The following is a 14,864-nucleotide window of genomic DNA, read 5'->3' as shown; positions in this document are numbered from 1 at the left end:
AGCAGTCCTGCCTCTGGCAGCAGTCTTGCTGAAGTAGTTGGAGGTTATTTCAGAGAAATAAATACGCTATTTGTCATGAGCACCAGTGGTAGAGTTGGGGTCCGGGAGGTTCAGTGCACTCTCTGCCCAAGTGGTTATGTGGCCTTGTCAGTAATGTATTTGAGCACCACAGAGACAATGAAGTTATCCTCACAGGCAGACATCTTGGGAAGGAAATACATCTAATTAACATTTCTTGATGAAAGGCCTGATTCAAGAAAGCATCCCTACTGAGTGCAGCAGTTAAGCCTTTGCTTAAATCTCATTTATGTCAGTAAGATTTAAGCACGAGTAAACCCTTTCCAGACACCGGCTGTGTAGAGCCATTTTCTCCCCTTCCTGTCACCTCTGGTGTCCTGTGCCAAGGCTGCCCAGCCTTTCACTGTCCAGAACCAAGGAAAAAACTCCACTGTGTTAAAAAATTAAATATTTTGTTGATATTCTTATTGCAGTCAGTGCCACAACAGACGTCAACCTATTATCAGCATAACTTCCCTTCTCCCTATTAAGATGCCCCATCCTAACGGAGCCCTGTGCTCCTTGCCTCTCCATTCCCTTTTCCCTGACTATCCCTAATACTTGTATTATTCATCTCCATCTCTTTCCACAGCATCTCCCCTCTCTCTCTGCTTTGTACTGCATCATCCCCCCATCCAGCTCGCACCAGGTACCACACCGGTGCTGGCTGCAGCCCGGACGGGCGGCTGCCTCCTGGGGAGCCCAGCTATCATCAGCTGGTTGGTGGTATTTCACCTCCGTCTCAGACGCCAACAGCTGCCTCCAAGATCCAGCTGAGTGCAGAACTTGCTGAGTCACATTTTCACCACAAAAACGTTTCTGTGCTTCCCGAGAGTCGCACAGTTATAGGCATGGCTTGGCCAGAGAGGAGCAGACAGCTCTCACCCTGAAGCGCATCCAGGAATGCTGGCAAGGAGTCACTTTTTATTTCCTATCTCGGCTTACCGCAACACGGGTTAGGACTACAAAAGCTTGAAATCCCTGGCAAGCTAATACTGTACATCTGTCTAAGATGACGGCCAGCATGGACAACTGTGGGCTTCGGCCCATGACCAGTATGAAGCACTTTGTTCCTTGCTGAGCAGCTGTCATTAACAGTGATCTGTGAGGTTTCTTCCCAATTTCACTCCGTAGTTTGCATGGCTGCTTTCTTCTCTGGTGAGATCTCTACGCTTGCCTGTTTGGCTGCGGAGGTGATCTGCTGCTCGGCCTCACCAGCTAATCGTCCTTGTTCTTTCACTGTTGCGGGGGACATGCTGTTTCCATCCAGCTGATGAGCTGCAGCCCCCAGCATCTCCTCAGCCCGGGGTGGGCACAGGGACAGCTGTACTTCTTTCATCTGTAAAATGGGAACAGCACTTGCTCCGCAGGACAGTTAGGAGGGATCAGCAGCGAATGCGTGCAGGGTGGCTCGAGAGGGGCTATAATTCACCAGGCTCAGTCTCCCTGCGGGTGGAGGTCTGTTTGGGAAGATGGTCCATGGGATTCACTGTCTCAAATCGCTGGCAGCTTATGTGGCCTTTCTATGGGCAGAAGCTGGTGAATTAAATTGGTGCTGCCCTACAGTAATCTGTGTTTCATGGGGCCTGTCAGGCCTCCCTTCCTCTTCTGGGACCTGGCCCTCCTGGTCCACAGTGAGGGGGAGAGCAAGGTGCGAAGCTGCCTGTGGTGTCCTCTTTTATTCCCTTCACAGTTCGGTTACCGTTGGAAACAATTTTGATGCTGGTTGTCCCCAGTTATCCATGTTGATCTTGTGGATGATAGGAGCTGGGTTCAGGAGGGGCTGGAGGCAGGGCTGGACTCTGTGCGGGCAGCAGGTGAGGGGCAGCTTTGCCCCAGAAATAGCAGCACCTGTGCTGGTCACGGCCAGCCCCAGCCCGGCAGCAGGCCGTGTGCAGGTGCTGCTCTCCAGCCCCTTCCCAAATGCCTTTGCACCTCCCAGGGCCCCCGCAGACTGTCCTGCAGGTCTTTGCCTTTCACTGGTGCTTTCCCAACCCCTATGCATTTGTGCTGTGGGTGCCTTTTTTGCCTGTTCCCATTAGGTGTCTCCCTTTTCCTCCGTATGAACCAGCTGGATTCTGGCAGCCATCACCCCTCAGCACTGGTCTGAACTGGGGCGCCCAGCGGGGCTCTGGGCCTCCAGGACCCCCTTTCCCTCTGGGGCTGGATTCCTGGCTCAGGCCACATTGACAGATTTTACTCCAGGATCTTTGTGCAGGAAATTTCCGTGGCAGGGCGAGGAAGCAGGATCCTGCCACCAGCCCCCCTGTGCACAGTGGTGTGTCCCCCTTTTCCCACCTCCCAGGCTGCTGCTTCTCGGGGCTCTCTGTGGTTTGGGAGGGTCAGCATCCCTGCCCGAGGAGGCAGATATGTTTGCAGGGCAGTGGCAAACCGCTGACTATCTGTACCACTTACTTTACAACTCCATCAAACCCACCTCAATGGAGTTTCAGGCTGAGCCCGGATTACCTGGTGGCAGGAAAACAAGCCAGTGACATGGAAAAGGGGGTTAGAGAAGGACTGTTGCTTTGTTGCAGACAATATATGCTATCCCTATTTGGGACCTGGGATGTTCCCCTCTGCTACAGAGGCATGAAGAAAACACGTGCAAAGAAGGACGCCTGATAGCAAGCTATGCACAAAGGTGCCTGCACCACTCCTTGAATCCTAGTGTGAAGTGATAGCAATGATATTCCTCAGCCTTTATGTGGGGAGAAAAAGGTTCTTTCAGCAATGGGATGTCTGTAAGGCTTTCGCCTCTCTTTCTGCAGCTGATTTCTGACCCTACCTCTTCTCTGATCATTTTTGATCCCTTTGTAGCCCCTGTGACATCCCATGGTGCTGTCTAAAATCTTCAAGTTTTGTGTATCTTGATACTGGGCACAAATTTCTGCAGTTTTGATATTAATTGGTATTCAAAATATAGCAGGCTGTGAAGGCAATAGCAATGCAGCACCCTGCATGCTGCATCAGTCACAGAGATCATCCAGTCACTGCCATCGCTTGCTCGTCTGCAAATCACCTTGCGTGGGGATTTATATGGCACTAAAAGCTTTATAGCTGGTTGCATTGTTTTATTCTTAATTCACAAGCAGTGCTGAAGAGGCACCACTGGCACTCCTGCAGCGTACAAATTTAGGTCATCTTGTCACCCTTTTGTAGACTGGAAGTCTTAAGCTTGAGACTAAGACACTATCCTAAGATTTAGATGCTGGAGTGGAACTTCTTTACAGAAGTATTTTTTTTAAAATTATTTTGATTTTTATTTATTTATTAATTCTGGGCATGGGCTCCTGTTGTTGGCAATGCTGTTAGGTCAGCTGTCATGCAAGCAAGGTTTTTGTCCCAGATGCAGCTGCATCTATAATCTTTGGGATAGGTTGACTTATTTAAACAACATGTAGCATCTGGTCTCTGTGGCTTGGGAGACTTACCGGAGGTCACACAGCAGAGGCTGGGAAACAGCCCAGCTCTCCTGCTTCTGATCTCTGTGCTCAAACTTTTGGCACTGCTTGCTCCACCACAGAGCAACATTAACATCCTCAGGCAAGAAAGGTAACATAGCTGTAGCCAGTCTGGGGAGATGTGGAATACAAGGCAACTGAAAAGCTGGCTGGACTGCTGGGCTTGTGGTTAATGAGAGAAGTGGTTAATGAGCTGACGTCTGGCTGGTGGTCAGTGCTGAGTGGCATTCCTCAGCTGTTGGTACTGGGATAGATAGTGTTCATCACTTTCATCAGTGCCCCAGGTGATGGGGTGGCAGGCATCTCGGTGGATGGTGACAAGCTGAAGGGAGCATTGAATGTGCTGGCCATTTGACTGCTTTTCAGGGAGACGTGACAAGCTGAACACATGGTCTATGGGAACCTCAGGAACCTCAACAAAAAGGAATGCAAAGTAAGTCCTGCATCTGGGATGGAGTAACCCCATGCACCTGCACTGCCTGTGGACTGTCTGCTAGGAAGCAGCTTTGCAGAAAAGGATCTGGGGCTCCTGGTGGACACCAAATGGGACAGGAGTCCACAGTGTGCCCATATGGCAATGAGGCTACAGTGCACTAGGCTGTATCACCCAAATGGTAGCCACCAGGCTGAGGGAAATTATTATTCCTTTCTGTTTGTTGCTTGCTGGAGTATTGTGTCCAGTTTTGGCCCCTTAGTAGAAGAATGACACAGACAAACTCAAGTGGCTTCAGCCAAGGGTGCTGAGCTGGTCAAGGGCTGGAGAGCACAAGGTAGGAGGAGCGGCTGAGATCTGAGTTTGCTCAGCCTTAGGAACAGGGGGATACCTCACTGTTGTGTCCAGCTGCCTAAAGGAGGGTTGCAGAGAAGATAGAACTGAACTCTGCTCAGATGTTCATAGCAAAAGGACAGGTGTCAATAATCACAATCTACAACAAGGGAAATCCTAACTGAAAATAAGGGAAAAAAATCACAATCGGTGGTTAACCACTGGTATAATTGCCCAGAGAGACTGTGCAAGCTCCATCCCTGAATATTTTCAAAACATGACTGAACAAAGCCCTGAGCAACCTGAGCTAACTTTGAAGCTCTGAGCACAAGTTTTGACCAGATGACTTCCAGAGGTCTCTTACAACCTAATTTGTTCCATGACTCTACAATAGCTGGATATCTTCAGTTATTCCCCAGTGAGATGAACTGAATCCTTTGTCAGTATTGTTTTCACAGGCACACCTTTCAAAACCACCACATATATCACAAAAGAGAAAAAAAGAAGGTCCCACACTGACAGGAAAAATTGAAGCAAAATAATGTGCAAGAGCTACACAAAACCTCCAGTGTCTCAAAGCTGCTGGTTGCTGCTAGTGTTGGCATGAGAGGATGCATAAAGTGGATTAAGTGCAAGGACAAACAATCCGAGGCATTCTGCTAGCAGAGTCTCCTGTCATCCTCCTGCTTCTCAACATGACGGTGACCCAAGCTGTGCAGAGTCTTGGATGAGGCTCCAAGCGCTGAATCACTTTGACTCCCCTTCCTCCCCTGCAATGATCACACATAGAAAACAGACATGACTGAGAGTCTCGGGCCAGTTTATAAAAGGAAAGTCACTTTTCCACACAACTCTCCATGAAAAAAGGATTTTTTTTTTATTTTGTCAGTTAACAAACACCCCCATGGTCTGATGAGAAACATACTTGTCAAGCTGAGTTTCCTTCCTCAGGCTTGAGGAAAGTGGGTTTAGGAAGCTGTAGTGGCTGCAGAAAGGCGGTGGTATCCTTGAGATGGGACCTGTCCCTTGATGGCCTTCCTCCCCCATGGCCCCCAGTCAGTACAAAGATGCTGCTTACAAGTGTCAAATGTATCTCCCGGCTGCCAGAAAAGTGCATTGGCAAGGTAATTTATATATGGCATGAAACTTTTTGTGTTAGAAAAATATTAAGGCTGTAAAGTGAGACTCTCACAATGATGTAAGATTAACTCTGTTCTCTCGTTAGTATGAATGAGGATATGTCTAACTGGCATTGGCTCCTGTGTATGTGAGAAATGGACCTGGGCTAGATCAATCTGGTAACACAGCAAATTGTTGGTGAATGGGTGCTTGGGTGAAGGGTCTCTGGGCACATCTGTATTGGTATTTTAAACTGTGCCAGCGCACAGGCACAGCTCACTAGCACACTTCTGCCATGGGCAAATTTGTGCACTTCACATTTCCCGGGTACAGTCCGAGAGTTAGCACAGGCAGGTAGGAGATCTGCAGTGAGAGCAAGGAGAGTTTAATGGTATGGATACAACCAGAGAAAGCCCAATTTTAGTAGTGTAAATGCATTTCAGTGGTTGGCTCCTAGCTCTACTTGTCCCTGTGCTTTGGACCTCAGCCTTGATCACATCTTCCTTGACCCTTGCCTTCTCACCAGCTTGTTCCAGCCCTGCTTGCTCCCGTCCCACAGTGTGTCCCTGCCCGATGTACTCTTCATTGATCCTGCTTTCCCTCCAACCCTAGGCTTTGCCTCATCCCATCTCTTGGATGTGGTTTAGATCATCTCCTCAACTTACAGGCTTTCCCCGTGTGCCTCAGTCATGACCTTGCTTCACCTCTCAACACACTCATGACTTCTGTGCTGTCTGACCTCATTTTGCCTTTGTTTTCACCACTAATTCCAGACTGGCCGAACTATTAGGCAGGTCCGTGCTGCTACAGTAAAGCTGTTTTCCTCAGGCTGCAAATCAGAGAAACACTTCAGTATGTCCTTAAATCTATCCCCCTCAGTGTGCTCATGCACGTTCTCCTGTTGCCCCGAGCAAGGAGGATGCCTGCTGCTGAGCGAGGCGAGATTGCCTAGTGAGTTGATTTAGGCTCCTGAGCAATGTGGAACAGTTCAGAGCCTGGGCAGGACTGATGTTAAATCACAGACGAAAACAGTAATCTGTCAGCAGCATTTTTCCTGTTGTTGTTGTGGCCCAGGCAGTTCCGCTGCTGCTGAAAGGCCAAAAGTGACATATATGAAGAAAAGAGACCAATAAAGAGAGGTCAGGGGGAATATTCAGTATACTGTAATCTAAGTAGTAAAACACATGAAAAAAAAGAGGGAGCAGGCTTTATTGGGATGAGCCTGGTCTGTGCTCAGGGATAACCCATCCTAGAAATTGGTGGTGTGGCAAAACCTGGGGAAAATGGGTTTGGAAGCAGCCATGCCTAAAGCTAGTTCAGTCAAGGCTACCCTTACTTGCACTTAGCGGCATACTGAGTCCAAGATCCGCATCAAAGCTGTTTCAGCTGTGTTGGCCAGACTTTGAGACCTTGATAATCATTATTTCCTTCTTTGCACCTCTGGAGTTGGCCTTTTGTTGTTTGAGGTTGTTTTTCTTTGCTCCTGCATGACTTGCCATTCCCCCCCTCCCCCCCCACCCCAAACAAGCATAAAACAAATTTTCAAAGCCATTTTTTGAGAAGTTTGAGAATATTCTCCCTGCTGGAGTGAGCCCTCGTGAAGCTGCAGCAGCTCAGTTCCTTTTGCAAGGCAGAAATCACTGTAATTACTGGCCATGGTACCCCTATCTCTGGGATAGGGGCAGCTTCAGGCAGTGATAGGTAGGTAGCAGCTCCATGGTTAGCAAGAGCAGTTTCAAGCAGTAATTAAAACCATTTTTCACTTCTCTCACCTAGAGGAACTGAATTGCTACTGCCTCCTGCCTTGCTCCCTTCAAAGCCTTTGGCCTTTGCTTGAGTATCACCATTTTGAAGTTCTGCCCATCACACACATACCAAATCACCCCACTTCAACAAGCCAAGCCTGTTGACTCCAGAAGGACTGCTCATGTGCTTCAAATCATGTGTGTTTACTTGCAGTGCTTGACCGGGCTTTACCTTGAGTTACCACCAAGGAGATTGATGGGAAATCTGTTCAGAGGGTAAAAAAAATAATGAAGCATATGTCTAGCAGGATTTCATTCCAGGCTTAAATTATATAAACATTCTTATAATAAGCATCTTTGGCAAAATCCGTGACCCAGCTGTGCCACTTTTCTTGCTGTACCTCCATTCCTAGATTCATTCTGCCAAGCTGTAGGAAATTTCTTGAAGTGCACCTAAGTAAGCAGGTCCCCCGCTTGCACTGCCACAGTGGTCAACAGAGAGAGGTCAGCTCCTCCAGACATCACATCTCATCTTAGCTCAGCTCTGCTCTGCAAGTGGAGATGAAGCCTGTCTTTCTTCTGCGACCGTCCTGAGAATTTACAGTGACTGGGCTCCAAAACTAGCCCAGAACCAGGGGCAGAAGGGGAATACCCTCAGGTCTTGATGTCTAAGAACCACCTATAAGGTTATAACCCTACCCCCAAACCCCCCCCCCCCGACCTTGAGCTGGTTGTTTAGGGTTACCGAACTGGTCCTGCTCCTGCCGCAGCTCCTTGCGTGGGTCCTGAACCAGAGCCATGGGCTCAAGCGGGGCTGCGGGTGACTGCAGCCGTCCTCTGTGCCCAGAGCTGTGAGATCAGAGTCTGAGCATCCACATTCTCCACGCGGATGGTTTTGCACTACACGTACGAACCAGATTATTTTCAGTGAAGAATCATGTATCACGCAGCAAGCTAAAAAAGCAAAAATCTTGCCCTTCAGGAATTAATTTCTAGCTACGGAAAATAACAGATAACGTGTATCCACAACAAAAAAGTAGATAATAACCTCAAGAGTTAAATCTAATGAATGCAAAATACTGCATGAGCTATAACTCAAGATATTCACTACGTTCGTTGAAATCTCTCTCACGCAGCATTTTAAAAGACATTAACATTTTTTAAAGTAATCTTTTCCCAGCTATTCTGTATTAATAACTATTTACATTGTAAGTTATTGTAAAAGATATATACATAACCTAGTTCTTTGAAGATATGCACTGGATAACTTGGAATAAATCCTACCTCATTTAATACAGATTTTCTGAGACGTGTAGAAAAATGAGAGTCCTGAAAAACCTGGAAATAATTCAAATCTGATGAAAAACAAAAATACTATATATGATTAAATTTTCCAACCAGCTTTAATAAGTACACCGATATTTAAAACAGAGCAAAACAGAATAGTGAGGTATGTCAACATTTTTCAAAGCTTCTAATCATTTTTCAGAACATGAATACTGCAAATTTATATCCAAATATCATTGTTCCGTTTTCTTCTAAAAATGGCTGTAAAGTAGTTGAAAAGGTAAAACACTATTGGAAAATGGTGTTAAAAGGTACTAGAACACCTAAATCCTCTTAACCGCAGACAGCAGAAAATGTAGATTACTATAATGATCAAATAAGTGATTTAAAAACTAAACTAAACACAGCAAGAAAAGTATTTTTTGTATCTGGGAAATGAACAGCTAAAAATAACTTTTTCTGTATGAGATTGAGGTTCATTAATAGGATCAATAATACTTTTGCCTTTTAAGTCCATATCACATGTAAAGTATTCTATTTTTCAATTATTTTTTTTTTGGCATTTCAACATTTGTACATATTTTCTTCATGTAGGATTCAGTCTTTCATTCAGTGAATGCAAGTTTTTAAGATGCAGTACCTGAGGTTCTGGAAATATTTTATGATATATTTCAGAGCACTCTTTCTAGACTGCCACTCATACTTTTAAAATTTAAACAGAGTTGAAGTAGGGAAATTAAAGCAAAACAGAAAAGAAACTGAAACATGAGTCTGTTCAGCTGCAGCACAGCCTGTCTGTTGAAGGAGATCTGAACACTAATCTCATTGTTGATTTACATCAGATTCCTTTAATTTTTGTTTGAGTCTTTACTGAAGCTGTTCAAATCAGTTTGTAAATGTAGATTGAAGGAACAATTTATACCGTTATCTTGACAGGCAGCTCAATCAAGATAATTCATTTAAAATGTCTATTTAAAACTCATCATAGAGGCGGAACATTTAATGTTTTCCTTTTTCAAATAAGTAAGGATCATTTACTAAGGAAATGGGAAATTGAAACATTTTTTTAAATTTTATTTTCTAGAAAACAGATGTACCTAAGGTCTTGCTAGCTTGCTTTGCATTGATGTGATATTGCATGATGCTTTCCAAGTCATGAATGAGCCTTTGTAAGGAATCTATAAAAATTACTTGCAAATTGTAAAGTTCACATTTTTAATAAATAAATGTTTACCAAGTTATAGTAAGAGAAACGATGTCCAGAAAAACAGAGATTTATTATGACTTTAAAATGCAGACCCCAATTCAGCAAATCAGTTTAAAATGTAGTTAAGCAGATGAACAATTCCCTTAAATTAAATGTATAACAAGCTCCGTTGCTGCACTGAAGCTCAGACATCTAAACCAGGAATCTTTCCAGTGATCAATAAAATGCTCACTTTCAGAGACGTGCTTTCCCACATGCTTCGAATTGAGGTCCTGGGCAGGAGCGCAGGTTATCTGAACTGATTCTTACCTGTTAACTTTAGGGATAGATTTTTTCTGATGATTTTGCTGCTCCGGAGGCCTTATTTGCAGTTCTCAATCAGGTGGATCTGCTCATCACCTTGTAACACACAGAAGGGCTGGCAGGTTTGCAACCTCTGGTAGCATGGTAAGATCCCTAAACTTCATGCAAACTGGACCTTCTGCAGGGATGCAGCTTTTGCCAGACTTTGAAGGCTCATCTCTAGCCAAAACACAAGGGGTGGCAGTGAGATGCAGGAAGAATTTTTATGCAAGATGCTAGTGAAGATCTGTATATTGGTATGAAAGGAAAATCCTGATTGTCTGGAAAACCTTGACTGACCAAGAGAACATAATTCTTCTTTATAGAAAGTGGCCAAATGTTTTGCAGACAAGAGTCCTATGAAGAAGTTAACGTGTTATTATTTCAATAACAAAACCAAGGCACAGAAAACTTTTTCCTAGTATGACAGAGGCAGGCAGTGGTAGAAAGATTCCTGATCTCTGGTTCCATAGTGCTACTGCTGGGATGTGTTCTCATTGCCGCTTCTTTTCCTGTGGAATTATTAATATATTTATATCTTATAATAAATCGATACCTATGGTGCTTTAAAATATACTAAGGAAGAAAATGGGAGCAAAGTGTGTTAGTCTGAAACTGCCATTTGAGTAAACACATCTTGATTTTTGGTTTGCATGTGAAAACAGTGGAAAGGTTAATGAAAAAAGTGAAGGCACAAGGAAAATATTTTGAGAGCAGACATTTTCATAAAAGCATAGACAAGGAGACAGATGGAAGAAGCAGAGGGTTTGCGGGGGGTGGGCTGGGGGGCAGGAGGCTCTCCTCATGCCCAGTGGGACACCTGGCTCCAGCAAGTTTGCCTGGGGGTGCACAAAAGGCCTTTACTCTGGAAGCCTAACCGATTTTCAAAGGAAGTTTTAAGCAGATAAAGGCTGTTTAAGCCTTTTCAGTTTAAAGGGTTGCTATTCAGCACAGAATGAAAATGATGAGTTTTACAAACAGCGAGATACAATGAAAGAAATTGCACAGCAGCATTGGAGAATAAATACATGAGTTTCAGGCTGATAAGCATCGGGGTACAGACTGAGTATGGAGATAATTTATATTTGTTTTTCTTTGGCTATTATGAACTTTGATGATTTTCATCCTAATTTAATAGCACAATAAATCATTTTTATGAATGTCATGCTCTTTAATTGCTTCCTTGTTAAAATGTGAGCTAATTGTCCTTGGTCTTGGAATAAAACTTCAGGGAAAATAAAATACTGTTCTGAATAACCCGAGTCTCTTAAGTTCAACAAAGTTGCAAGAAAGTGCAAATGTCACAACAGCCGGCTGTTTTGCTCCTCACTGGAAATGATAAAACCAAAAAACCACTGCTGCGTGTTAGTCACTGCTGTTGGGCAAAGGGCTGTGGCTGAAGAAATTCTAGCACTAGGACTTAGCCTCTGACCACCTCTGCCTTTCCGGACTGTAGCAATGGCAAATACCGAAGCCCACTTCTCTAGGCAGGCCTGTACATCGTGTTGAACATGGCAGTGCTACCCTCGCACAAACGTAGCGCTTTCTATAGAGAAAGCACTTTGCTGCTCAAAAACGTGTTATGCCTGCTCCTTGGGAATGACACCAAAGAATACCTTATAAATGAAGTATGCTTCCCATTAGGGATTACAGCATCATTTGATCAAAGTCCACTGGAAATAGCTCTTGGCAGCATAGGCGTTCTCTGTAACTCTTCACTTGCTTGGGTTTGATTGGCAAAGCTGGGAAAAGCAAAGCTGAGTCGAGGGCTAGAGGAGAGAAGGACACAACAAGGGTTTTATTGTTGTTTTTGTTGTCTTTCTCCTTGTTTAAGGAATGGCTGTGTGAAATTGGTTTTTCGAATGCAAAGAAAACATTGGCAATGGGCTTATTCTTCTACGGAGCTGATCATGCCCTACATGCTGGCTCAACTTGTAAAAAGTAATGCAATACAGGCATCGCCTAAAATTAAACAATTTTTTGGCAACTCTGGTGAAATATATTGTCATCGGCTGTAGAACACCGACACACTTGATAGAGTTAAAGAATGTTTGGAAGACTTCAAGCTCTCTCTGGTTTGAGTGTAATGAAATCTGGGCAATCAAAATGTCTACCTGGCAGCTCACAAGAGACACTTCATGTTCGTTATTTTGTAGTTAAACTATTTGCTCTGTTGTGCAAGGCTACAAATTTGTATACATTTTTGTATAGTCTATTTCCATCGTAAATTACCCATAAATTAGATACAGACACTTAGGCACCTTTGAGGGGTTTTTCAATCTCTATTTTGGTATTAGGGTTAGATGTTGCTGAGTTTTGTACACTGGTTCCTTTCTTGAGAAGATCAGTGCTTGCAGTTGGGAGAGAAATACATCACTCCACTGCCTCTTCTTCCCATTCTATGGGCTATAAATCATGTTTAAAAAGATGAAATACTCGTGCAGTGCCATTATTTATGGATTTTGTTTGAAGACTGCAGGGCATATGACAAATGTAAATTGATCCTGACAAAACCTCAGTGAATTATAGCACAGCTAAACATGTCTTCCATAGAGATGGCAAAACATAAGTGATACGATTTATAAAAACCTACATACTCCATAGTACTCCCTCCCCAAATACATTGTAAGCACGGTCCTAGTTAAACAGGTTTGAGTCAGTTTTCACGTTGCACATAAATCTACAATGACTTCAAGCCCAAAGGCAGAGATGAAGAAGAGAGCTGATCCCTCTTTTCTGCCATATTGCTCCTGACACTTCAGTGTTTGTACTTCAAGGCAAGAAAAACAAGGACCATACACTGACTCATTGGACTTTGTCTTGATCCCAAGTGATGGTACCTAGCTAGTTTGGGCACAGAGATGCATAGGCATTTGATTTCCCCCGTCAATGGAGAAGATGAAGTCCTGCTCCCAGCTTCCTCCCCTTACTTGAAAATTGTCCCATTGTTAGTGTAGAGGCCATTCAATTTTTTTTTTTTTTTTAAAAGCTGTAAAAAAATGGCTTCTACAAAGCACCGCAGAGCAAGGAGGATAATTTTTTGCTGAAGCAGGTCTTAGAAGACTTTCTCTGAGAGGCCTTCAGGCCTCTCTCACCCCTTTTCTCTCCAGACACACATGTTCCAGTTAATTTTTCTTTTATTTCCTTTTTTGTAAGTGTAATGTGCAGATTACACAGCTGTCTTTTTGGTTATTAAATGGGTTTTTATAGCTTAAATATATCTCATGTCTGTATATATAATGGTCCCAACATGTTTATGACAGGTTATGTCATTGGTTCCCTTGTTAGAGAAACTAACAAGGCTTCACCATTAGCTTAAGAGGCATGGGAATTTTGTGCATCCTGTTCTTGTTGCTGTATGTCAGTGCTGGGCAGATTGCCATTATACCTCTGTGCATAATTCACTGGTTAAGAACATGCGAGTATGTCTCCCTCTAATGTGTGGCTCCAACAACAACCTGCTCATTCCCCAAAGCCAACAAAGGCAGACTTGCCAATTCTTGTGATTTTATTGTGAGTCCCTTGACATTTGGTGTGTGCCTTAGAAAACACAGCTCCTGGAGTTAAGATGAATGCATAAGAACCTCAGCTTTCATTTTAAAAATAACATAAATAACATATTCTGAGCCTTCCTGTTGTGAAAGTGTTTGGAAGTGGACCCCAGTGGTTAAAACCCTAGACAGTAAATGCAATCAACCCCAAATGTGTTGTTAAAATCATAGCTTGTGGTGTGATTTTTATTTAAAGACAAGTTCATGAGTATGGGAACCTGTCTGTAACTTTTGGATGGCTCAAGCTGGCAATGTAAGAGACGTTGTTCCTGTTCAAGTGCTGGGCTTTTGTACTTTTGATACTAAAATTCCCATGCTTGATTCCCAATGACAAATACAGTGCTGATCTGTGCGCTGCTCGGGATCTGTCTCATCTGCAGCCAGCAGCCTCGGGCCAGCCCGTGGATCTGAAATCCAGGTATGTTGCACTTAGTCAAGAACAACTCTGCTTTAGTTTGTTCACTTGGAAGACCGGTACAGGTGCTAAACAAATTCCTCCCTGGTTACATCTGCATGGTTCAGAGAGACCTCATCTCCTTCAGTCTCAGCTCCAGAAGCCACGCAGCCATGTTAACACAGCAATGCTCTCTGGTTACTATATCCTGCTTTTCAGCGTGGTAGTTAGTCTGGGCACTCTGCTACACTCATACAGCTAGACAGCTTCCAGACGGAAGCTGGGTTGCGTCTGGCCAGCTTGGAATTTGGGGTAGAGCTCATTGGCCTGGCCATACCTCTGTAAGCAGACTTAACAGTGCTTGGGGAATTGCTTCTTCATGGTAAACTGCCAAGAAGAGGCCCTTTGCAGCTGAAGCTGAAGGCTGTGCTTTCTAGCACTCTGTACCTGCAAATGTTTGACAACTGCCCTGTTCAAACATGTGCAAAAGCGGAGCATCCCAGCTTGGGTTTGCAGGTTACATGTTGGGCTTGTAGGTATCCACCACTGCATGTACCTATAAGCACTTCTTACCTGGGCTGGACTTTGTGAAGGTCACGGTCCTTTCATCAGAAATTGGCACTTGTAGCAACTTCAGCACTGGCTTGGTGATACTTACTGCTCCAGTTCCTGATATTCTTCATCTTGCTGCCTTTCTCCATCCTTTTCCTCCTTGGGTTGAGCCAACACCTGTGGTCACATATGGGCAAATCTGGCAGGCCCAGGGGATGGATAACAAGCTCTGGAATATATTTTTCCAACTGTGTCATCTGGCTTATAGGAGAACTCTGGCTTAGCTGTACTGCCAGTACTGGAACGACTCTGGAGCCGTCTCCTAGTCAAATGGTTGTAGAGCTGGCTGGCTTGGTTTGTTTTCCTGGACAGTGTATTGT

The sequence above is a fragment of the Pterocles gutturalis genome, unplaced genomic scaffold, assembly GCF_000699245.1.
Source record: "Pterocles gutturalis isolate BGI_N339 unplaced genomic scaffold, ASM69924v1 scaffold25476, whole genome shotgun sequence".
NCBI lineage: Eukaryota > Metazoa > Chordata > Aves > Pterocliformes > Pteroclidae > Pterocles > Pterocles gutturalis.
Note: the sequence above shows the minus strand (reverse complement) of the source record.